Here is a 26,773-nt window from a genome sequence, read left to right as displayed (position 1 = left end):
GTTAAATACGCACATAGAAAGTCCATTTGTGCACAGCCAGTTATCGAGCCTACGACCTCAGGGATGATACCACTAGGCCAACGCTACTCAAAACAAATTCTTATAATCAATAAGATAAATCAAAGCACAGTAAAAATAAAGGAATCGAAACAAGATGAACATACATACTTAAAATACAATTAAAAAAATTTATGATTACGAGTATCTAGTAACTGAGAATTATGGTACATAATGTTCAGTTTGGTGAAGAACGATGAACGAAGGAACTGTTATTTGAGTTTTTAAATGTTACACGCAAACCTCAATAAATTAAAGAAATAAAACAAACGGTGAGGTCAATACATCGAGAGCGTCGTCGAATACGTTTGCAATATAGGCTAAGAACTGACTTTTGTATTTATTATATATATATATATAAAATACACGATAAATGAAATTGATAGAGAAAATGGTAATAGTAGAAAACTTTATTTGACAATTCGTTTGAAAACACATTTGTTACGTAATTAGATTAATTAAAATTATACGTAGTTCAAATCCGGGAAATTGGACTAAGGGTACGCAGGACACAATTAACACATTCTCTACCATCACCTATCTGGTCGTCAGATTTGAAAATAGCAGTTCAGTAATCTGCCACAAAGAAGTCGGGAGTTTCACGACGCTGAGCAGAAGGAGGATAATTTAGTCAAAAATAGTTGACAAGTAATGCTTATTAAAATTTAATCGACGGACATCGAGGCAGAATACGCAATTCCACCCCTAACGTCCGTCGTTCCACACCTCTATGAACCAGCTGCCGTGACGTTTTTCCGAAATAATTTGACTTAGCGCCCGCACTTGCCAGCCTTTTGGCCGTGTGAGTCTCTATGCTATGGGCGGTATCACTTAATTTCAGATGAACCTTTGTTTTGTATATATATATATAACCCCTTTTGTAAAGTATCAACTTAATGACTATATCAATAATACATTTTATCATTATCTTTTTCATATATATAAACAATATATATTATATAAATAGTTAACTCTTGGACTAATTTACTTGCAATTCGAACAATTCATAATTCCATGATATTTATGGTGGTTTTACATTATTCCAGTGAGCACTCGAGATGAAACATGTTATTTATTATCAATCCAGATTCCTGATATTTCTAATTGTGCTGGAACTCGTTTAAGCGAGGTTTTATATAGCATTATGATAGAAAATGTTTTTATTCGTGGAAATATATGTATTTGGAATCGTTAATTGCAGGAAAATAGTTGCAGACGTGTATAAGAACATAACAGTTTGCTGACATATTATTTTAATAAAACTAAAAAAGCTTAGCGCTTGTAGTAAGTGCTCCATAGCTTTTTGTGTTAAAAAGTTTTGTCCACTAGGGCAAAATAAATACATACTAACTTCGGTTCAGAGACTTTATTTCTTAATTAAGAATTTTGAGTTACATAACCTAAGAAATGACTTTGTTGATCGTGTATATTTGTGGAGAATAGTTCTAGCTAAATGTCCCTTTCTTTGTAATCCTAATATATTAATAATTACTAGAACTAAAAGTCTTCTATACTTACCTACGGCTTATCTGCTACTTGTAACGGTCCAGTGTCTCGATCTTAGAACTAAATTACTAATATTGATGAAAATATTGAAATATTTTACAACAATCTTACAACTTACCGTAATTTTATCACGATCTTAATGAGCTTTCTATATATTCTGTTCGAATATAATTAATGTGTATTTGTGTAAAATATGTGAAGTCATATTTTCTATATTTTAAGCATACTTTTAAATGAATAAAAGCGTTATATTATCGAAAATAATAAACAAGTTAATTCTAATTTTAATCTATATTTTGGATTTGTAGACAACATACCGATTGTCTGTGGCATTTTGGCATACGCTCTAGTGCATTTGCTTGTTTTCGTGTTTTCATCTCTTTGTATACCAATTTAGAAGAGCTATTTTGTACGAATCAGAAATCGTCGCCCGCTACTCTATCCGCAACTTTAAACAAATTTTCAATTATACATTGTAAGGCGTATTTTCAAAAAATTTGACATAGTTTTTGGCGCCAAATCTCGTTTCTACGTCCCACCTTTAAATTAAATAAATCAAAAATGTTTAATTTGTTAATGTAATATCCAAGTACTTACTGTGCCTAACTCATGGCGACTTTTTAGGTCTAAGGCGAGATTCCTTCACCGTTTGAGCGAATGTTAAATGCGCGTAGAAAGTCCATTGGTGCACAGTCGGGGATCGAAAGTACGACCTCAGGGACGAGAGTCGCACGCTGAAGCTACTAGGAACAGTTCTCTGGTACTATTATTACCATTAGCTACTGAAATACGCTTCTAAATCCACAAATAAACTGAATCGAACCTCCCAGCATTAATTAAAACTCCCGCTATAACATTGCATTAAACTTAGCATGGCGTAAATGTCAAAGGAACAATGAATCTATTTGAGATTGATGAGTAACGAACGAAATGGAAAGTCACTCACTCACACATGAGCGAACGGTGTTATTTTCTGTAAACGATACTTATCTAAGATTTGATGTGCCGTAAAATGTGAAATTAAAAAACTTACTAATCCTGACAGCCGAAGCGAATAGCTGTTTTTCTGTTCTATTAATGTATGCTTATGTCTTGACAGTTTAAAATTGTTTGAATTTATCTTAAATTGTTTTTCAATGAGAATATTTGTCATTTAATCAATGTAAAAGTTTTGTTTAAATATGCATTAACATTTTAGTTTAAACGTTGCCATTTCATTGATTTATGAGAGACAAATATCAATAAACTTTCAAAATGTTTGATTTAACCAATTCAACTTTGGGTCCTTCAAGGAGCGTACAAATTCTTAAGACGCCAACAAACTCACTTGCGAGCCTTATGTAAGCGTCTATGAGCGGTACCACTATCTTGTTTTTTCATATATATATACATAAATGCTTCAATTTTGTTATTAAATATGACCTTAACCATATAATATAATAAGCGTTGTAAACTATTTGTTGTTAAGGCATATATATATATAACAAATTGTTTGTTTTTATTTCTACTATAAGGTTTTATAGCACGATAATCTATTTTACCCAGTAATTAATTTGAAAGGAATAAAAGTCAAATTTTAATCACCATCAAAGGAGCTCGGCGTATACATAAATAAGAAAATAATTAATACACGTTTCGGAACGCGAAACGGAGCGTTTAGGACCGGCACAGAACAATAAAACAATACGAACGCAACTCGAAACAAAACACAGAAAAATATGAATTCCAATCGAACGGCCGCGGGGTAACAAAAGATGGCGGATTTTAAATGAAATAAAATATAAATACCTTTCGCGAGCTGGGATTCTTACATTTTTAATTCGGAATTGGAATGGCGCTAAAAACGATTCCGATTTTCGAAGACCGAATCGCAGTTCGTTATTTGTAAATTGTAATTGTTGACATTGTAGTCATGTTTTATTATTCGGAAATTCCATTTGCAATTTCATTAAACTGTTATTAACGAATTATTTTTGAGCATTGTTGGCCTTCGGCATCTGACTCTCGAACCTTAGGTCGTAGATTCGAGCCCCCGCTGTGCACCAATCTACTATCTATGTGCATTTAAAATACGATCGAACGGTGAAGGAAAATATTGTAAACCTTGCCGTAGACCCAAAAAGTCGTCATGAATCAAGAACAGGAGGCTAATCACCTTGCCTATTGGACTGACATATCATGAAACATACAGAAATCAGAGGCCCAGGTCTAGGTTGCGGCGCCACTATTACTGGCAGGGACTGATTAGCCAAATGCCATTTTGAAAATTTTCTGGAAAGCAACACTGTTATATTAAAACATCGTAGTTGATACTCGACCATCAATAGTATTGTCTTCGTTTAAACCTTTTGTATGTTTGTATGTAACTGTCTGAAATGGTTTTTTGACTGTAATCTAAGGTAAGAAAGTTTTAATCAGTAAAAAAACATGAATCTAAAAACTATATGTTTTTTTTATACATTTAATTGCATAGTATGGATAGCTATCACATAAGTCATAACATATATATTTAAAATGTAAACATACAAGATCATTATGTTTATATCTCTATCGACTCATAAAGATTGAAAAAATAAATAAAAAATATATTGGTCGGTCGATGCGCCTGCTTCCTATCAAAACACATCTGGATCTTATCAACAAACATACACTCATACTGTGGCTTTGTTAGGAATTAACGATTTAGTATTGTCAATATATTAATGTAATATAAGTAATCAGTCTTTATTTTAGTAGTAGAATATTATTTTATGACCCCCAAAAAGGGAGGTTTTCTGCATCCCATGAACGCCTATATTAGTGGGTACGTTGTTGGCTTTTGAGGGAGAAGAATACTCTTTCTTTAATTGGAGGTGGTTTCTCACTGATAAGATCCCCACTGGGAGTCGATCCACACTGCCATTTATTGGTCCTTAGAGTTTATTTATTTATATCAATAAAAATATTAAATTTTTAAGCAACGTGGAAAAAGCCGAAAGCAAAATGGAAATATCCCAATGATATTTCTGGCAATAACAATATTTCCCGAAACTCAAGATGGCAACACAAAAAACGATTTCAAAACATCGAAGCTGGCTATAAAATCAATCATATCGTCCATAACGGCCAATATGAAATTTTTACATTAACCCGGCAAGCACTTTTCGTAAAAATAGAATTTAGTGGGCAACATATTTGTGTCATTCATTTCAGATGTAAAAACTCTTTTGTGTTCTTATTATATTAAAAGAATAAAGTAGTCTGTGGACAGCCGATTTAAAGGATTAATAGCTATCTCAACTCTCCACGGAACGAGCAAGAAAATTTTCAATGACATTATAACATAATTCACAGAATCATCAAATCAAATCAGTAATCATCTCAAATCACTCGTTCATTTCGTTCACCACACCTATATTATAATCTGTGCAAAGAATTCGAAACGTCAACCTAAAATATTCCCATTTCACTATAAATGCCACATCGAACGCACAATTTGTTACAATGGCGGGCGTGGTTGTCGGTCTAGCGGGGAATAATTATTTCCCCTCCCCTCGCCCCGCAAGTTAAGCCTTCATTGAGCATTGTCTTGAGATGTGACCTCTGTCGTGAAGTGTGGAGTGCGATACACGAAGAGCGATTAACTGCTAATCACGTAAAATGGAACGTTTCAAAGAAAGCGTCTTGATAAGTTTGCTCTATCGTCTGATTTAATGATTAAACGTAAGGCCCTAGAAATCTAACTTACAATATTGTTTCTAAGCCAATCAGAGTTTTAACCCACTCAGAATATTTAATATAAAATGACAATATTACGGAATCCATTTGAAAGGTCACAAATAAAAAAAGAAGAATTTTAAGCTTGCTGCAATCAATCTTTTGAAATAAAACGCTACGTTTGTGAAGTTTCCTTTACAATGCGTGTAAATTATCACACATTAAGTTCTGTTAGCGCGTACTAGTGAAGCTCTAGTTCTCGTTTACTTTCAAGTTTTGCAACACGACTCCTTTTGAATGAATGATTGATGAGTTAATCGTTTTTAGTGTTTCATTGTGGACGACGAAAAATAACATTCATATGTAAAAGGCCCGCGATATTTGGGTATAAATACGGTTCCAGAATAATAATTTAACCTCAAGACATATAATTTAATAAATTGTCTAGACAATTTTTACTATCCATAAATTTTGGCCCATTGTAATGTCAGTAAAAGGTGATAGAGAAATCGGCTATCTGTGAATTCTAAGCGCGTAGTTTGTTACGTAACACGGTGTATTGTGTATGCTCGGTCCGGCACGCGCCAGGACACGTACCCACTATAACTCGGGGTGGCCCTCGCTGACATTCTTTTACGAACCATAGACACATTGCTATAACAATCCATGAATGGTTAACGAAAGTTTTAATTGCAATCATTCGTTCTTTTTTAAATTAGGAACACGCAAAGAACAAAGCACTTATCTCGTTCTAAATTCAAAATGTGAAGCAATTGACAAACGAAAGTTCATTTTAGCGCGCCTCAAAAAGTATACGTTCGAGACAGATCATGTGCTGGCGGCTGGAAAATATCATTCGTAAAAAGTAAATAGTATTTAAATTGCAAATGCTTTTAATCTATAACATAACTCAATAGGATATTTATTATTTCACGTGGAGATCATAAAAGCTTAACTAAAACATTCAATCAAGCGAAGATTTGAATAAAATATTACTCAAAAATCATAATGTTGGCCGGAGCTAGTTTCGTTTCGGCGGAGATATGATCCTATTGATTGATGGGTGACCACGCTGCGTGTGAACACGACCAATTTTTTAACGTCCACCTACGGTAGTGTTCGAAAGTCATTCGGGGCTCATGATTGAATGGTTTTCGTTTGATCTAAGAATATTGACCCCGGGTGTGTGGTACGGGCTACGTGTTTTGGACTTAATTAAAAATGTATAAAGAATGTATTGCATGTCACGGCCGTGTGTCTAACTTTTGAATTTAACTCAAACAATACAGATAAATATCTAAAAGCAATTACAAGACCATTTTTAAAAACGGAACGAGCAGATTGTCAATTTAAAATGACAACTAAAACATTTGTCGCACAAATCAAAAAGCCAAATTAAATCATTTATCTAATATCCGTCTGTCATATTTAAAACACGATTCCAATTTCAAATCTATTTCCAAATTTGAAATCGGAGTAAACACTCGTTCTTTTATGAATGTAAGGATGCGCATTCGTCTGACGGTTTAACTGATGCATTAATGCCTCGAATGATCGTTAGTTTTTTTTGTATGTTCGTCCGGAGATTGGTCATTACATCTGAATATGTTCTTAACATTGAATCACGATCGTGATGTAAGTAGCAACGTGCTCTTTATGTTGAGTTTCTTGTTTCCGGATCTATTTGAAAGTGGCGTGATTAAATATCGAAGTAAGTAATTGGTTTTGTATCTGAAATGTATGCAATACGTGTTAGAATAATTTTTATAATAACAGTAATAATACTTACCTAACTGGGACACAATCTGGTTGAGTAAATTAGGAACCGTTCAAATTATCAATTAATAGTCAGCAGTCAATATCTTGTCAAAATTAAACTCGTTTACATATTCGTTCGTTTTTTTTTTTTTGGTTCATTCACTTTTTATCTGTATTTAATCTACAAATAAAAAAACACGTTTCATGAATAAGTATTCTTGTAAGAAAAAAATCCATTTGAGAAAAAGTTTGAGATTGAATTTAAAGTTAATTTCTTTTAGCTAGAAATTCTACCATATTCTACGAAACACAAGTAATAATTAACGACTCCCATATTCCTTAAATACGGGAATTAACCCCAATTGAGGGATCGCTCTATTTAAATGACCAACTATTCAACTTTGTGGAAGTCTTGACACGTCATTATATGTCCCACGGTGTATGATATTGAACGATGTTAATTGGTGATCTAAAACTTTGAATGTTCAATGAATAATGAATGAATTAATGAATATTCTGAATCATTTAACAAAGACTTCGTTGTTAAAATTTCGATAGTACAACGAGAAATTATTAGTTTTCTACAATATCGTCTTAAGTAAGCTATAATACATATATTTATAATAAATTGAACCATTGGTCCTTATAAGGGCTATTGTGTCTCACATTAAGAATAATTTTCAAATAAATAAATTGTAATTGATGTTGTAACTTATTCCGTTTTAATAAGGTTTACTTTGTAAAAGCAGTCTCACAACCAAAGGATAAAATGTGAAATGGATTATTTTTTCAAAAATGGAATTAAGCACAGACAATAACGCTCATTGTCTTAAAAGATGGCGGAGCAGACGGTTTAATATGAGATGTAGGCCTTATTATAATTTTATTATCCTTTCAGAGTTCATTCGTAAGTCGCAACCTTTAACAAACCTTAAGAATTCATGTTTTTAAAAGAGCTTTATTGTAATTCAAGTTCTGGAATGTGTTGAATGAGTGAATGATTGAACGATTGTTTTTACCGATTAATAGCAATTTTAGATGCGGCTAAATATTTTTGAAAATGCCATTGAATAAAAAGGACTTACGTAGAATTTAGATTGGTATTGAGCCAATATAAACAATAAAAGGGTTTAGAGTCATGTAACAGGAAATAAACAACCATTAAAATGTTATATGTTAATTAAATTTTTTTTTACCAATTTCCTGATTCGGCATTATAAAGCGAGTAATTTTAGATAAATTTGATTACATCTTATGGCCTTAAAGTATTATTATTTATTAGGTACAATTACAACTTTTTAATTATACAGCAAGGCCGTTGTGTTTACAAGTAAAAGCGCAAAAGTTATTTTTTCAATAAGTTCAAATGTGGAACAAGTTTGACAGTTTTATTTTTCGACCTCGATCTTAAACATTAGGCAATAGACAATCGTTTTTTAAAACTGGAACTGAGCTAATGAACTGTGAACGTTAAGACAAGGGACATTCTTATGGTAAATGTCAAAATGAATTTCTACAAATCCAAAGTCTCCATCAAAAATAATTAAACGTATGAAGACATAAGCGGAATAAGTAGCAGGTCTGCAATTGTAAATGACAATTAATAGATCTGAAGAAATACATCTGCCTATTATGGCTACCTGTTTGACGACTACAAGATAGATTTAGATGGTAAATTACTCTATTTGTTTTTGTTAGACTGTTCATATATAAAGCTTATACATTTTACGCTCTAAAACCTAATTAAATTTAGAAAAATAAAGCCTTATTTGACATCATGGTATTTTATAGTGAAGAAGCCTAAATTTTTGGTAAAATTTAGGCATACATAACCTGTAAGAAAATAATATTTTACATCTGGATTTAAATGTTTCATAAAAATTGTGTGTCTTTTAACTTTTACTTTGACATTATTTAACATTACGATCTAGCCTAACTTATGTCTATTAACTAATCCTAATTTACCATAAAGGATATATAACATAAATTGTCCAATTAGACTACTCAAAGTTTCCTTTGAACTACTTTCTCCTCCTTCTTTTGACACTCTGTTCTTGTACTTTTTTTTCAATAATTCACTAATTCGAATGGTTTTGTCCTTTTCGATCTTTCAAACATTATAATGAAAATACTATATAAGGAATATTTCTTGATATAATTTACGTATAACGTTTTGGATTTTTGGACTCTAAACTCTGGATACTTACTTTGAAAATTATAACAAAATTTTCTTATTATTAAAATTTTGATTTTGAAAATTTATCGACGCAAACTGTAATTTTCATACAAATTATGTTTTCAACTTTCAACATGGAGGTATGTTGACTAAACCCCCAAGTCGTAACGTATAAATATGCGTTACATATAACTGTTGCAATTCACTGGAATTTGATATTTTAATATTTGGAAAGGGCATTGCTTATATCAATGAATCACGTCAAACCATTGTTAAGTGCCGCGTCTCTGAGTAAATTAGGAAATGTGTTTTTTTATTGGAAACCTGTGAGGAATCACAATTGGTATAAAATATTACACGTACAATTCCAGTTAGCAGCGTGACACTATTTCAATATCATGGCTCGTTTAGTCCATGGATGACAATAACGGAATTTTTATAATGATAATAAATCAGTTTATGCAAAGAAATTACATTTAAATCGATTAATTATAGAAATTCGCACAATCAGCCATTAAAAATAGGCATGCAAATGTCATATTAATATCAATAATTGTTAACAATACCTATAGTCTAAATAATCTCCCTTTGCAGCGTTACACGGCAGAGACTATAACTTCTAGTAAGGAAATTAAATAGGTATTCATGGCGTAACTTTTTGAATACACGGTTGATACAGGCGAATCTTTGAATGTTTTGAACAATTTTGGATGCTGCTCTACAGTCATAACTTCTTCAAGGTTTATATATAAACTTCATAATGATTTATTAACTTCGATATTACTGTTATAAGGTTTATCTAACTATGTATTATAAAATAACTGTGTTTAATCCGCGTTAATTCCTCCTCAATAGATTAACAATTAAGCACAAAGTATTTTTACAAGTAATCAACCAACAGTGACGAAAGTTAAATCTTTTAAACTTTAAAACGCTAGGACTTTTTATTATTTATATATTTATAGATTTTTTTTTATTATATATGAATTATATATATTTTTATATTTTATTATATATATATTTAAAGAAAATATAATCTCTAACCTTTTCTTGGAATTAAACTTTATAGGGTATCAATAGAAATTTAGTTAAGTTAAAAATTATCTTAATTACCGACCTGACCGATTTTAGGCTAATTTTTATTATGTTTTTTGTACAGTTTACAGTTAGGAATATATGTTTTAGGTAGTAAATACAAAATTTATCTACAGAAATAGCACAATTACGGGGTTATAAAGTTCACTAAGATTAAGATTAGATTTTAAGTTTATTTTTAATTGTGCTACATTTAATGAAAACAGATAATTAATTACAACTGTTTCATACGGTTAATTAAGTCTATAAATAATTAAAGAAGTTTATTTCGTATCTATAACTTATAAGCTTTCGTAAATTTAACAATCGTTTATATGAAATATGGTTCGCCAACTCATTGTTTTGTGGTTTTATTTATAATAACGATCACGTTCTTGATTGTTTTGTGTTGTGGCGTCATTCGCCTGATAAGGCTGTTCCGGTCGAAATCCCTTCAGCACATGACCGTTTCTACAAACGTGTAAGAATTATGACCCCCCAGTGGGGTATAGGACACATTCAGCTTAATAATCTTTGGTTTAGATATTTATTATTTATTATTTAAGTGTATATAGTACTATATATGTATATAACCCTGTAATAAGAGTTCTGTGTCTGTTAAGTATATAAACAGATGTCTTTTAGGAAGCATGACTCCGAGAGATATTTGTTTTTAATAGTCTTGCTATATGTTTTAATAATAGCATATTGAATCATACTATGATACTTTATCATAAAATTGAAATATTTAAAGTGTAGGAACGAGAATATTTAGTAATTAAAAGTTTGTTTTTGCGAAATTGAAATTCTAAACTTCGATTAATAATGTATTAATTTACGATAGTCATTTATATATATATACATTCAGTTATATATTACAGTCGTTACTACAATTATTAAATTATCTAATAAAAAATATATATTATAATATAATATAATATATACCTAATTAAATAACATGATATTATTTACAATTATTAGAAAAAAATGTAGATTTTATTTAACATTATTCTTGGATTTTCAATTTTTTTTTACATAGCACGAGCCGCCGCAAATGGAAACTCACTCAAACGCTCGCAAGTGAGTTGCCGGCCTTTCAACACACTATTGAAGTAATTGAATATACGTTATTATTTTACATATCATAAAGAGCTGTTTAATCATTGTAAAGCTGAAAATTTTGGATAATGACAGGAACTTCTAATTTAATTCTGATGAGCAGTTTATTGGAGGCAGCTCTAAAGGTAAATCTCTCTCTCTCTCTATCTCTTTAGTAAACGTCATAATCGAAGCTCGACCCCGAACGTGTACCTCGAACACACAACCTTCGACCTTATAATCGAAATCATCTAGTACAGTTTCTTATCATTAATATATAGTTGGGCTTAATTGAGCAAAAGTTTTTAATATCTGTTAGATATAAGCCAATTTCAAAAGTTATATTGCTGTACTATTTTTCTAACATAAGCAATAATATTTGTGATCAACAAATACCTAAACAATTGCGAAAATGCTAGTTATAGTTAAATAATATAAATAGTTTCATTTCTTTTATTAATATATAATAACAACGTAATAAAAATGCTGATTTTGTCTTTTGTTATTAAAAATGACTTGAATTATCTTTTAGTTTAGACAATATTATTATTCTATACGTAATTATGTTTATATAAATCTCTCAGTTAAAAATGTTGACAATTTATGGTTAATAGTTTTGAAGTCCTTGTTTAGTTAGATTAAAGTAGATATTACCTTATAATAATATCCAACAGGAATAATAAACACAATGTTCATACACTTATTGTCACAAAGTTTCACAACACAGTTAAATAATACACAGTTTCAAAGTTTGACGCGGGAACGGATGCCGTTTTGAATTTTGAACCGCGGGAAAACAAGTCGCGCGCGCATACAACACGCGACTGAAAAAATTACCACAACTACGTAAGACTTCGAAACTAAATCAAAATACTCGATAGAGAGGGACGAGTCAAACGTGGCCCCACCCTTCCCCCACCCATACGCAAAAACATTCGTAAAAACGCGCCAACGCCGCGAAAACGTATTCTCTAAAATTATATAAATACTCTTTAGAACAATAATTCTAATTTTAAATGCCTATAGACAACCGTTTCGAACGATTTAATTTTGACGGATGTCAACTTTCCCGCGCTCCTGTAATGACATAAACTCGACCGCGCGCTGCAGCCGCTGGGCTACGAATAAGACACAGATGCAAGGGAGCGTGTCTCAGCCAAAATAAAGGGTTTAGGGTTAATCGTGAGGTCGGACGGAGTTTTTATGAGTTCTGAGATGGAAATTGGAGCGAATTGCGATGACCTTCGACTTAGCTTTTTGTTGGCGATTCAATTGACATTCCACAGATTAAGTTCAGGTGTTCGTTGTTTATAAAACCTCCGTGGAGGATATAATAGGAACGTGAGTTTGATTCGCAGGAGTATAATTATTTCGGCTTGTAACAAAACTGTCATACTATAAAAGGGTTTCGGAACTTAACATTTTAGTTAAACAATACAAAAAAGCAATTAGTTAAATAACAGTAGAGTCGGCTTTAACAAATTAGATTCTCTTAGCATTAACAGTATTCTAAATGATTAAACAAATAGTACTCTCTCTTTTATTCATTTGCAAAATACCATGAGTGTGATAAAGGCAACACATGCAATTATAGCTCAAGTAAATGCCTTAATTTAAGTTTTTTCTCATATATTTCACTCATTTAGAATCAATGTTACAGTTATATATAAAACAATATACAATTGTTTATAATGACGAGTTAAATGATATTTATGTAGTTATTATTCATACATATATTAATGTACATTAACTTTTCAACAGTATAGTACAAACATAGTATATAGAATTACATAAAAATTATAAATTATCAATTAGGTATAGAACCAAGTTTTTCCTTACTTTTTGTTACTTGGGCAGTGTTGGTAGTGGCTTCAGCGTGTGACTTTCATCCCTAAGGTCGTAGGTTCGATCCCTGTGCACAAATGGTCTTTCTTTCTATGAGCGCATTTAACATTCACGCGAACGGTGAAGGAAAACATACTAAAGAAACCGGCTTGCCTTAGACCCAAAAAGTCCAGAGCGTGTGATAAGCACAGGAGGTTGATCACCTACTTGCCTATTATATTGACAAATAATCATGAAACAGATACAGAAAGGACCCGACCAAAAAAGGTTGTAGCGCCATTGATTTTCTTTTTTTATTTTATTTAGTTTTAAGCAAATCTCTTAAACTGTAATTATTTACAACACTTACTTATTTATAAATAATTACCAAATTTGATACCTATAAGGATATTTTGTCCGTCGTTATCGTTACAAATATCTATGTAATAAAACTATAATTATAATCACGAAACATTTAATTGAATAACATTAAAAATCCGTAACAATTGTGCCAGAAGTATGTCTTAAGACGATGCGCGTGCGCTGACAGACACGAGACGCTATACAGCGAAAATAAACCTGACATTTTCACATTCAAATCGAACCATTATAAACAAGAGGAAATCGGAATGTGCTCTAAAACTAGTGATATATGACTGAACCTTTCATTTCTTTGTTTGTATTAACTTTGTTTAATTATAATCTGTCACTTCGCTGTGTGTGTGTGTTAAACGCTAGCTAATAAAGATTGCCAAAAGTCGAGTTATTTAAATAAATACGCTTTAATTATTTCAAGACAGAAATATATAGTAATTATTATTCTTAACCTACGTTATCACTAATTATACTTAAAAATTATAAAGAGAAACAAATTTAAAAATCTATGTTGCAGTGGACATTTTGTCGCTGTATTGCGATTCACACTACTAACGTTAACTTAGTAAGGAGAAAAATATTATAGTATAAAACAAAGATGTTATGTTTTAAACAGTTGCTTAACTAACAAACCATTGTTGTTGTGGCATCTCTTCCTACTTCTGGAAGCTGAAATATAGAAGAAGCAATGTAACATATTTATTTAATATTTTTTTAATGTAAGGAAGCAATTCCTGTACCCTTTTCCTCCTCTAACATATAAAAAGGAGTTTATCAGTTTACATAGGGTTTACAGCGATTAGTACTGTCAACCAATCACTTTCCGAGCTACCCTTGACGTTGCGTAGAAATGCATATACCTCTTCTTCTACTGGATTTACCATTGGTATTCAGTGATGTTGGATTTTCGAACCAATTCGACTCAGAGTCCTTTAAGAGTGTAGCAATTCTTAAGGCAACAAACACAGTGCCAGTAGGCAGTGTAAGTGTCCATGGGCGGCCATCACGTCCTAAAAGACAAATAACATCATGTTCTTAATTAACCTGACTAATTTGTTCGTATATTTTATAATGGTCTGAGTGTATTCTATGATATGTATATATGTGTAGCTGTAAATATATTTAAAATAATTGTTTTTTGTAGGTTTTGGAATGAGGGTTGTTTCAAAGGCATCTCAATTACACTCTTAACAATCTAATTGTAAATACGTGTTTTAACACTAATCTTAGGGCTTTTGATCTTGACAAAGGTAAGAATTGTTTAGCCAAAAATGTGCTTCCTCAGTTAAAATTTACGCGCAATAGTTAAATTTCCAACTCGATTAACTTCGAATCGATCCAAGCTGTCATCGCATAGCGAAACTTAACTAATATATGAACTGCATCGATCGCATTCTCAATAATAATTGTTTGTATGTGTGCAACACACAAACGCAATACGTGGTCGTGTTAACAATAAATCATATCAATGTATTTGTGATCGGATGGCGAGTAGGGATGTGTGCGTTTTTATTATTGTTGTCGATAATGTAGTGATTAATCAAATCCGATTATTATTTTGAAATCATCTTATGACTTAAATATAACAGTTTCAGAGACTTAAATACTGTATGCTTAAAACTAAATGAAAGTAAGGGAAATCCAAAAAATTGCTGTAGTATCTAGTTGTTTTATTTATATTTTTAATATATATTCTATATTAAATACTACATCTGTACTATGCTACTAAAAAGAAAATTAAAATTAATAGGTAATTGTAAATAATAACTTCGTAAATTTCTTTAACTAGCCATTGTATATTGTTTTATATTTAATGCGCGTCATATAAAATTTAATGTGTGTCAAGTATTTTCTAATATAACGAATTACGTTATGTAATTTAATGGCAATACGAGTATTACTTGACATCAGGTGAGCCTCCTGTCAATTTGTTATAAATAATGACAATCTCTCCAGACCATGGACACTTGGATCTTTATAATTTACTTTTGAGTAGAATTATTTTCGTGGACTAATATTTGACCGATTTCACTTAGGGCCCTCAAGTAAAGATTCTTAAAATGCCGGCAACGCACTTGCGAACCCTCGGGCAATGTGAGTGTCTATGGGCGGTATCATTTAACAAATGAGCCTGTCCGTTTGCTCTCTGCTCTGTAATTAAACTGCTTTGTTGCAACATCACCTAATATGGTCTTTTGTGCAAAACAGCAATTGCCACAATAATTCATTCCTTTCCTATATACCATAGGCTAGCACAGACCTGTTTCTGCTTTTACTTATAATTTTATTAAGTCAGCGGTCCATGTCAACCAATGTAAAACAATTATTGATTCGCCGGGAAACCAATCAGTGGTGCTACAGCCTTTTTAAATCCGGGGTTCAGATTTCTAATCTGTTTACAATCATTTGTCCATCTAATGGGTAGGTGATCAGCCTCCTGTGCCTGACACACACCATGACTGTTTCGGTCTAAGGCAACGTTTACTCACGATGTTTTCCTTAACCGAATAACACTAAAGTTAATTATAATTCATCGATATCGACAATTTTCCCGCATCATCTTGCATCACTAGGGATCTTTGTATCTGCACAACAGTGTTACAGTGTGCCCGGTATTGCATTTCTTTTCGTATTGTAATTTATTGGTCTGTAACGATGTTAATTATTGCGATTTTTGTATTAAACGATGGAAATTATTTTTAGCGAGACACAGCGGTACTGGGAATCGGAATTCGTTTTTGTTACTTGCATTAATATTTTTCATAAACTTGTATCGGCCAATTTATCGACTAGCTTGTGGCTTTTTTTGTTTCTACCTTCACATTTGAGTAGAATTATTCGTGAATTCATATATGAGCAATTCGACTGGCAATGTGAGTTTCTATGGGCATGTTTATGTCTATTAACATGAGGTGAGCCTCCTGCCCTCTCAAAACCTTGGACACAGTGGATCTCTTTCTTTATATAACTGGCCAGATTCGACTTATGGTCTTTATAGTAGCGATGCATAGGCCAGCAACGCACTTGCGAGCACTCTGGCAATGTGATTGTCTACACTGATCTTAAGTCTTTGTACAGCAATTGTATCAGGTGCACAAGTTTTTCATACAAATAACGCTTAAGAACAATGATGATAGTCGTGCTGTGGATTCTCATGATGTTGATATTAGCATTTGTGAAAAAAAATCCAACAAGTAGTTCAATCCAATCTTCAACCAATCAACCCATTCTTAGAATCCTTCAAGATGGAGAGTACAAATTCCTAAAAGACCGGCAACGTAATCGCGAGCTCACTAGCAAGCTTTATCATTCTAGACGGACTATTTTCCATCGGGGCTCGTATATAATTGTGGAATAATAATATAAAATTGTTTGTTAGAACAGTTCCCTCGTCATCTGTCATTAGTCCAATTAATTTATGAATTATTTATTAGACGACTATTATTTATCTTTCTGGTTCAATTATAATTAGCTTCGACAAGGATACGTAAGGGAATGCTTCGGTGGTTTGCCTAAGAAGGGGTTAACAAGAAGGATTGGGTAGTTCTTCAAACCAAAGGACCTAATCCAGGAGGTACAAGAGTTACAAGTTAAAAGTACCCATAACCACGACGTGAATATGATGAAAGTGGATGAAGCGAGAAAGGACCAGGACCATAGCAAGTGGAGATCCATGGTCTCTGCCTACCCCTTCGGGAAAAGGGAGCGATATAAATAAGTAAATATGTTTATGTCACAATAAAGTAGATAAATTGAATCTCTAGACAGTTAATTAAAAATCGATATTCAATCAAGTCGCTAAAGTTCCCTGCGGCAAGTGAGTGTACGAAACGTTTAACGAGTTTCCTAAAGGTTCCTAGGTAAAAAGACTAACCTAAACTAAGCATTTACATTTCCCAGCTCTCAGTTCTTCATCATCACACCGAAATAACAATAACAAATGAAATAATCATGGCGGAGTCTTGTTTTACATTGTTAATCAACACGCTGGCTTTCGGTCAGACAGATAGTTAAACGTTTTCGACGCTGCTCTATTTAAACAAAATGCTAGCGACTTGATTGAATATCGACATTTAATTAACTGTCTAGCGATTCAATTAACTCTCTGATTTAACTACTTTACTGAGACATTTTTACATCATCAATTCCTTCAAATAAAATCATGACTACAGTTGGCCAGTTAGTTAATTTGGAATCGTTTATATCATTAAAGTTATTTTTATAAGTACAAAATTGTGTAAAACGTTTAAAAACTGAGATATGTTCGATTATGTTTCATTTATATCACATATTCCAATAAAAACGTAGGAATGCATAATTTAATACATTTTGACCTTTCTGTGGCGATGTTTTTCTTTTTTGTTATTTTATCGATTAATTGTAAAAATGTCAGACGCGCGTGTAATTAAACTTAGTTGAGAATTTTTATTGCCTTAAAAAAAGGCAGATGCGATTCTAAAACTTGGATGAACGGATGCAGAATTGTGGCTCACGATTGAGTCGTTTTATTGAGGCATTTGTGTCTGTTTCATTAATAGAAGTTAGACTATGTCAGTTATTTTATATCGCCATTGCACGACGGAGAAACTTGCTTTTACAATAATAATGAAAAAGACCAAAAATTTCTAGAAAATAACAAACCATGAAGAAACTGTTTTCACAGTGTACCAGGGTCCTTAATCGTCCTGAGTTAACACTTATCAAACATATTAGTAATAATAGCCTTTTAATTGGGATACTTTTACATCTTTCTGGTTCTCAGTCTTTGGTAACATAGCTTTTACACATTTAAAGAAATTGAAGCTATGTATTAGTATAATTTTTTTTCGACGTTTCGCGTGCTTTACAGCGTGCGTGGTCACGGTGACTGAAGACAAAAGGTGTTGAATGTCAAAAAGTGTCACTAAATCTTATTCATTCCCAGATATCAGTGTGCCCTTCTTTGGCAAAACCGACTCCAAATCCCGCCATTTCTCTCGGAACTGTGGCAATCTCTACCATGTACCAGCTTTTGCCTTACTTCACTTCTTACTTTTTTTGTCTCTCCTTCAAAATTGTCTTCTTCCCTTGCGTTTATTGTATCTTAACATATTAAAACTAATACAGTCCGAAGAGAACTTATTTTAAAGTATGCAACTTTAAAATAAGTTCTCTTTCTCTTTTTTTCTTTTGTGTTGTGTGATGACAAGAGTCACAGACTACGTCATATAATTAAAGTATGCAATATATTCCATATTTGTTGTAAATACATTTTAATTTGATGATATACGATATCCTTAACATGACCAAAAACAATACGCAAATTAATTTTTTGCTTAAACTCGTTAACATCTTCACACGCGAATATCCAATAAACCGGATCAAATTTCAAAATACGGGCTAAAGATCGGGACCTATCACAAATGGGGTCACACAGTTCAACATTTTTATCTATTTTATAAAATGACAAAAAAATGGCAATTTTTAGCGATCCTCTTTGAAATTTAAGATAACCCTAAAATTGGGGTGAACGTGGGAATAGGGGTCGAAGATACCAAAGGTTAATCCATATTAAAGCAGTTTCTTCTGTTTATGTTTAATTTATTGCTGATATGATTTTTATATAAAAAAATCTTTTAATTAAGCGTTAAATTGTTAAATCAGTGGCACTACAACTTGAGGTCTGTGCAACAGATATCTGTCTGATCATTCCGTCAACTTATTGGGTCTAAGCCCATGCCAACACTGATTTAACTGCGTATAAAAAAATAACTTATAACAATAAAAATACTAAGATAAATTGCAAATAAAGGCGAAATTTACTTTGTAACTTAACGCGTCGGAAAATTAAAATAAAATCAATGCAGAATAATTCCAAGTCGGTTCACATTGATTCCAGTTATAACTGTTTCCTGCAATTATTTCTTTATAAATATAACCCTTTGACCTGCGGTCACACAAATATCACATTACTCGATATTCGTAAATATGGAATTCACTATGACCTTGGGGTAAAAATGACGGCAAACAAAAAAATGTCGCTTTCTTAAGGTCCTGACCTTTCTGACCCTTCTTAGTGGTCAAAGCCATTGACAATAGACTCTGATTGAATGAAAAACGCGTTCATTGTGAAAAAGTATGGACTTAAATTGTATAATATGACCTTATGTGTAAATAATATGAGACGTTTCTTGAGCTTTGGGTTCGTTTTAAAAAGAAATCGCGAGTGCTTTGTTAACAAGGAGATTTTATATCTAATTTAATTTATCCAAACCATAAGCATAATAGGTACACTTCTATAAATAATACAATAAAAACACATGCCTACTTCAGCTAAAACGGATAAAATTTATTTTTAACTATAAGCCTAAACCCGTTAACGTTAAAACTTTCAAAAGAATCCGATATGAAAAACCGTTACCAAATGCGGAAACGCAACAAAAGTTTAAAAGTCTATAAAAATCTTAAATTACTGCAAACAGTTATAAATCAAACGCGAAAATATAAAAAGTTATCTCACGGTTCGCATCGGATGCTTCAAAAGGGGTGAGTTTTGTACGGTACCCTTCAAACAGTTACGCGAAAAAAACGGAATATATCGAATTTCGGGAAATATTCTCGAATCGCAACTCTTTCCCAGGGGTCTTAACCTTCGCGGATTTTTTTTAAATTGAGACACCTTTGCCATCTTTACGGGTCTTTTTTTATAGTTTTTTTTTTGTTGCGGGCGAAGGGCGAGCCCTTTTGTGTCCCGAGCTTTGTCTGTTTCGAGATTTAGCAGGTGGGTCAGATGTGCCCTAGCAAAGCATTCGACGCGCTATTTATTGAGAAACTAATATTTCTACTAAACGTTTTCTTGCGTAACACTGTTTTTGGTATAATTTAATGATGGACTCATGCTTTACGGAAATTATTCCCAATTGGACACTTAACAATTCCTGTAGACATAGAAATGGTTAAGGAACAATTTTTAGTATTAAAATAGGTTTTACAAAACCAGTTTCTTATTCAATTTGACATTGTTATTTAAAGCCAGACATGGAGGCATGGAGACGTGATTGGATCCGTTCCAATGATAATTATTCTGTAATCTGCCTTTTGTGACCAAACAATCGCAATAGAACCCCCTTAACTCATTGGTGTAAAACACTGACGTTAAAAGTTTGCATACAATACTTTGCATAACAGTTTTTCAATAATTACGACTGAACAAATATCTCGTCCCTACGCATTTAAGCCGATCAAAAACTTCGGCATCTCAGCATACACGTCCCGGAATCCTCGCTCAGAAATTCAAAGGAAATACAATGATTTGGAAAAAGTGTGGTCCATCGAAATAGGTATAATTATATCGAGTTAGCCGCGGCGCGGAGCAGTGCGAATTTTCCCTAAATTGCATCGAGTAAAAACGACCTTTGTCGCATGCGTTTGACGGTGAAATTTAATGTCGAAATGACATATTACATATGCTTATACGATAGTTACACGTATGTATATAGACATATGTAAAACTTACACACACAGGATTATTTGTTTGAAAGAGTCATTCTTAAAGTGCCAGCAACAATATGATCCTTCCGGCAGATTCCATATAACGTAATTTTTATCCATTCACCATTAATTGATTCTTTAGTTTAAACTTCAATCGATCCAAAAAAATGGTTTAATCGTTTAAAGAGGCGTTCATGATGCATCTATCTTGAGTCGTTATTATATGTCAAATATACTCTAAACCTACCCAAAATCACGATAAATATAGTTACACGTATGTATATAGACATATGTAAAACTTACATACACAGGATTATTTGTTTGAAAGAGTCATTATTAAAGTGCCAGCAACAATATGATCCTTCCGGCAGATTCCATATAACGTAATTTTTATCCATTCACCATTAATTGATTCTTTAGTTTAAACTTCAATCGATCCAAAAAATGGTTTAATCGTTTAAAGAGGCGTTCATGATGCATCTATCTTGAGTCGTTATTATATGTCAAATATACTCTAAACCTACCCAAAATCACGATAAATATAGTTACACGTATGTATATAGACATATGTAAAACTTACACACACAGGATTATTTGTTTGAAAGAGTCATTATTAAAGTGCCAGCAACAATATGATCCTTCCGGCAGATTCCATATAACGTAATTTTTATCCATTCACCATTAATTGATTCTTTAGTTTAAACTTCAATCGATCCAAAAAATGGTTTAATCGTTTAAAGAGGCGTTCATGATGCATCTATCTTGAGTCGTTATTATATGTCAAATATACTCTAAACCTACCCAAAATCACGATAAATATAGTTACACGTATGTATATAGACATATGTAAAACTTACACACACAGGATTATTTGTTTGAAAGAGTCATTATTAAAGTGCCAGCAACAATATGATCCTTCCGGCAGATTCCATATAACGTAATTTTTATCCATTCACCATTAATTGATTCTTTAGTTTAAACTTCAATCGATCCAAAAAATGGTTTAATCGTTTAAAGAGGCGTTCATGATGCATCTATCTTGAGTCGTTATTATATGTCAAATATACTCTAAACCTACCCAAAATCACGATAAATATAGTTACACGTATGTATATAGACATATGTAAAACTTACACACACAGGATTATTTGTTTGAAAGAGTCATTATTAAAGTGCCAGCAACAATATGATCCTTCCGGCAGATTCCATATAACGTAATTTTTATCCATTCACCATTAATTGATTCTTTAGTTTAAACTTCAATCGATCCAAAAAATGGTTTAATCGTTTAAAGAGGCGTTCATGATGCATCTATCTTGAGTCGTTATTATATGTCAAATATACTCTAAACCTACCCAAAATCACGATAAATATAGTTACACGTATGTATATAGACATATGTAAAACTTACACACACAGGATTATTTGTTTGAAAGAGTCATTATTAAAGTGCCAGCAACAATATGATCCTTCCGGCAGATTCCATATAACGTAATTTTTATCCATTCACCATTAATTGATTCTTTAGTTTAAACTTCAATCGATCCAAAAAATGGTTTAATCGTTTAAAGAGGCGTTCATGATGCATCTATCTTGAGTCGTTATTATATGTCAAATATACTCTAAACCTACCCAAAATCACGATAAATATAGTTACACGTATGTATATAGACATATGTAAAACTTACACACACAGGATTATTTGTTTGAAAGAGTTACTTCAATTCTCCAATAAAAAACGCGCACATTCTTAAAGTGCCAGCAACAATATGATCCTTCCGGCAGATTCCATATAACGTAATTTTTATCCATTCACCATTAAATGATTCATTAGTTTAAACTTCAATCGATCCAAAAAATTGTTTAATCGTTTAAAGAGGCGTTCATGATGCATCTATCTTGAGTCGTTATTATATGTCAAATATACTCTAAACCTACCCAAAATCACGATAAATATAAGTGAGTCCACATAAGGATTTAGTCCACGAAATAACAATGCATCACAACTCGTTTCCCGCGTTTTTAAATAGCATTCAGAAATTTTTGGCGCGCTTTGCCGACATATTTGTCGAGCTGAAAAATGTGAGGTTTGTTAACATTTTGAAAATTAATAAACGCAAAATAATTTTCGCATACCGAAAGTTGGTTTAATTAGAAATATTTTGACGGATTTGCTCAACTTTTGCGCGATATTAGAGTTACAATAAACAATTATTTACATAGCAAATGCTGTTTTAGTTTAGGTATTAAATATTTTGTTTTATTAGTTAGGTTAGGTTAGGAGTGTCTGGGTTCGATTTCTAGCTAAATAAAACGGCTTACCTGTTGCAGAATAAGCCCACAGAACTGTGATTTATTACTTTACTAAATTACAATAGTAGTCATATTGAATTAAACATTTACTTACTAAATTATTTTCTTTATAAACTTCTCCGAGCATTAGTTACGGGTTTATAAATACGAGTTTTTTTTTACAATTGGAAGTATTTTTCTATTTATCAGCCGTAGTTTTCTAAACTACGCATCGTAGTAACTACGAATAGTTTCCGGTTTAAAAATGGATGTTGACTTTGCAGTTATGCTTTTTTTATCAGATAATTATCGCAGTCCATGGACACACATTTTGGTAGAATTCACCTATGTTGTGGCCGGCCTTTATATATTTGTTAACAGGATTATACCGCAATAAATGAGTTGAAAAAGTAAAGAAATTTAATAAGGTTCTTCACGAATTTTTATATTAATATTAAACAAGAAATCATTTCCCGCGCTTTTGACACCATGACAAAAAATCTATTGACAACGGCTGTAACATGACTCTGCATTTTTGTCAAAATATTACTATAACGAACACTTTTTTCACAATTCTCGACAAAGGGTTATTTTTGAGGCATCTGACATTTTTTCTGTATCACGTTAAAGTTACACTTACCTTAACTTATTGCTTCAACGGTGACGAAAAGGATTTGAGGGGTGTAATCCTTTTCTTTATTCGTTGCAAGCTGCAACCAATTTTTACTAATATCATGCAATACCTTAATATTTTCATTGTAAATGTACATATTATTAAACAACATCTGGGCCTCAGATTTCTATCTATTTCATGACATCTATTAGGCAAGTAGGTAATCAGCCCCCTGTGCCTGACACACGCCGTCGACTTTTGGGTCTTAAAGGCAAGCCGATTTGCTCACGATGTTTTAGTTCACCGTATAAGCGAGTGTTAAGTCCATTGTAGCACAGCCGGCAATCGAACCTACAACCTCAGGGATGATAGTCGCAAGTTGAAGCCACTAGGCCAACACTTTGATTTCGAAAGTCTATTATATAATTAAACTAAGTTAACACTTAACAGTTAAACTCAAGTTCTTCCAACATAAAGCCGTGTTGTTTGGTGTATGGTTGCGAAACGTGGAAAGTTACAAAGACTACCACATAACAACTCCATGTATTCGTGAACTGCCTTGCACCTTGCGATGCCTTGAATCCTTGGAACATTCTGGCACGTGAGAATCTCTAACCACCAGCTATGGAAACTATGAAACGAGGCGCCAATTGATAAGTCTATAAAACGCCGGAAGTGGAAATGTTTGGGCCAAACGCTCTGGAGGGAAATTAAAAGAGCCGCCCTGGACCGATCAGACTGGTTTCCTACTCTGGGTGCCCTCTGCCCCACTTGGGGTTCATATGACATTAAGACCAGTAAGTCATATAATTAATATACATGCAGGCATGTAGGAACTTCGAGCTGAATGCAGTTTGCTCATATACCTGGAGATCGTTTAAGGAAGGGTTTAGCCTGGAGGGGTTCATGCAACTGCATTAAGTTTACTTTGCAATGCAAGAAATAAAAAGCTTGTTTTTATTTATAATTAACTTTTATTTATTTACCAAAATTATTGACAAAGTAACGCAAAATTTGCTCATATTTGTAATGTCTACTAAAATAAATACGCACGTTTATTTTAGACGAGGGCTATTTTAGATTTACATTATATTTGTTTAAAGATTGAAATAAAGATTACAGTTTTTATAAACGTAAAGAAAACAACAAACTACAGTATTTCTAAATTCAAAAGAACCAAATCTCTATTCCGGCCGCGTTGCGTTCTAAATTTAAAAACCGTTTTTTGTCAAATATGGAAGGGTTAAGTTAAAAACGTTCTATTTTTGAATTGTTCAAAAGTTCACATTGTATGGAATACGTCTAAACTCTAAGCTATAGTAGGTATAGTAAAGGCATAATCCTGAGATAAAACAGTTTTTTTTTCAATTAAACAAAAGTCAATATATTTTGCTTTTGTACACCTATAGTTTTGTTAAATTCTTTCCTTTCTATGTCACCCGTAGTCAGTACCAAGATTATAATATAATTTTATAGTAAAATTCATTAATTAAACGCCAATAATTTATTAATTATAAAACACAATCACAATAAATTAAAAATAATACGCGTCGATAAAAATATACTACAATAGTTATATAACATTCATCTAAGAAATGGTCGAACCTTTTTATTTTAATAATTTATGTCTTAAAAATAATCTCCGCATCTGCCTTATATTCTAATACTACAAAATCATTATTCCTTTTTCAAATGATACCAAAGACACAGGAAGCGTGAGTTTTTTGTCACTTCCACATCTCGGAGTTGATTCACTGTTTTTGTCTCTTTCGCGCTTAACAAAAAATCTTTCGTTAGACAAAGACGGGTACACCATTCAGGTGTGTTGACAATAACAGATGTTGGGCGAGCGTATATTACACAATTACATTTATATTTAATTATATTTTTTCTGGGATTATGTGTAGGCGTCGTTACTCAGCTAATTCGAAGAAGACAATGTGTAGTCACTCAAAAGATTCTATTTTTAAACTTTCTGATACGTTTTAAATGAATTGAGATAAATTATGACATAGTTTTCAAAACTGATATTTTGTTTAATTTTTATGTCTATTACGTCATTTAGATTACTTTTCTTATATAGAATATATATATTAACTTGTATTTTACTTATGTTGAATGGATTTGAACTTTTTTGTTACTAAAATACAACAAACACTAAAATTCATTTAAAAAAAAACGCGCTTGAATTATAAATTTCTTACAAAATTTTTATTCTACGTTTGTAGAAAAGACGGTTTTAAGAAGGTTTTTAATACATTGACAGTTTTATTATAGCGCATTATATAGTTAAATAAAGTTAAATTAATATCACAAAATAAAATGTTGACTATAGCTAACTTCAGGGTGTCGGTTTTTTGTACCCACCAAAAGAAGTATAACTTCAAAAAATTCGACTGATACTAATTACCTTTTAACATATTTTGCCGTAACGTGAATCATGCTGTTTGCAAGACTTGAACTTTCCAACCTAAAATGTGTTCAGAACACACATGAAAACCTTTTCATATATAAGCTGTGCAAACTATAAAAAACTCTAACGATGCATTTAACTCCAAATCCATTCAAATTGTATTTAACAAAGAATATCACACAAAGCGTAATATCTCATTATATGAACCGTTCAATGAGAAAAAGCCAAATTTGACCCAAAAAACTCAAAAAGGGTTATAGAGCGAGACGCGCGATAAATGTATGTAATTAGAAAGGGACAGCGAGCAACCCTTTGGTTACACCTGGTCGTTTTTTTGTGTTTGAAATTTAAAAAACTGCAAAATTTTGCTTTGTTGGGGTCAATATTGATTTTTGGGATATAATAGAAGTTCGTTATCTGA

The 26,773-nt window shown here is 32.3% G+C and overlaps 1 protein-coding gene across 2 annotated transcripts in view; it reads right to left on the bottom strand.

Annotated features, from left to right (window-relative positions):
* LOC123711004 overlaps nucleotides 1-12,234 on the bottom strand; it is a 73,165-nt gene extending 60,931 nt beyond the window's left edge. For both annotated transcript variants that reach the window (XM_045663382.1, XM_045663384.1), the window contains exon 1: nucleotides 12,020-12,234. The gene's annotated coding sequence lies outside the window, so the exon portion shown is untranslated. The remainder of the gene's footprint in view (nucleotides 1-12,019) is intronic.
* Nucleotides 12,235-26,773: the final 14,539 nt, after the last annotated feature.

The sequence above is a fragment of the Pieris brassicae genome, chromosome 6, assembly GCF_905147105.1.
Source record: "Pieris brassicae chromosome 6, ilPieBrab1.1, whole genome shotgun sequence".
NCBI classification, from domain to species: Eukaryota; Metazoa; Arthropoda; class Insecta; order Lepidoptera; family Pieridae; genus Pieris; species Pieris brassicae.
This window is presented reverse-complemented; position numbering and strand designations above follow the sequence as displayed.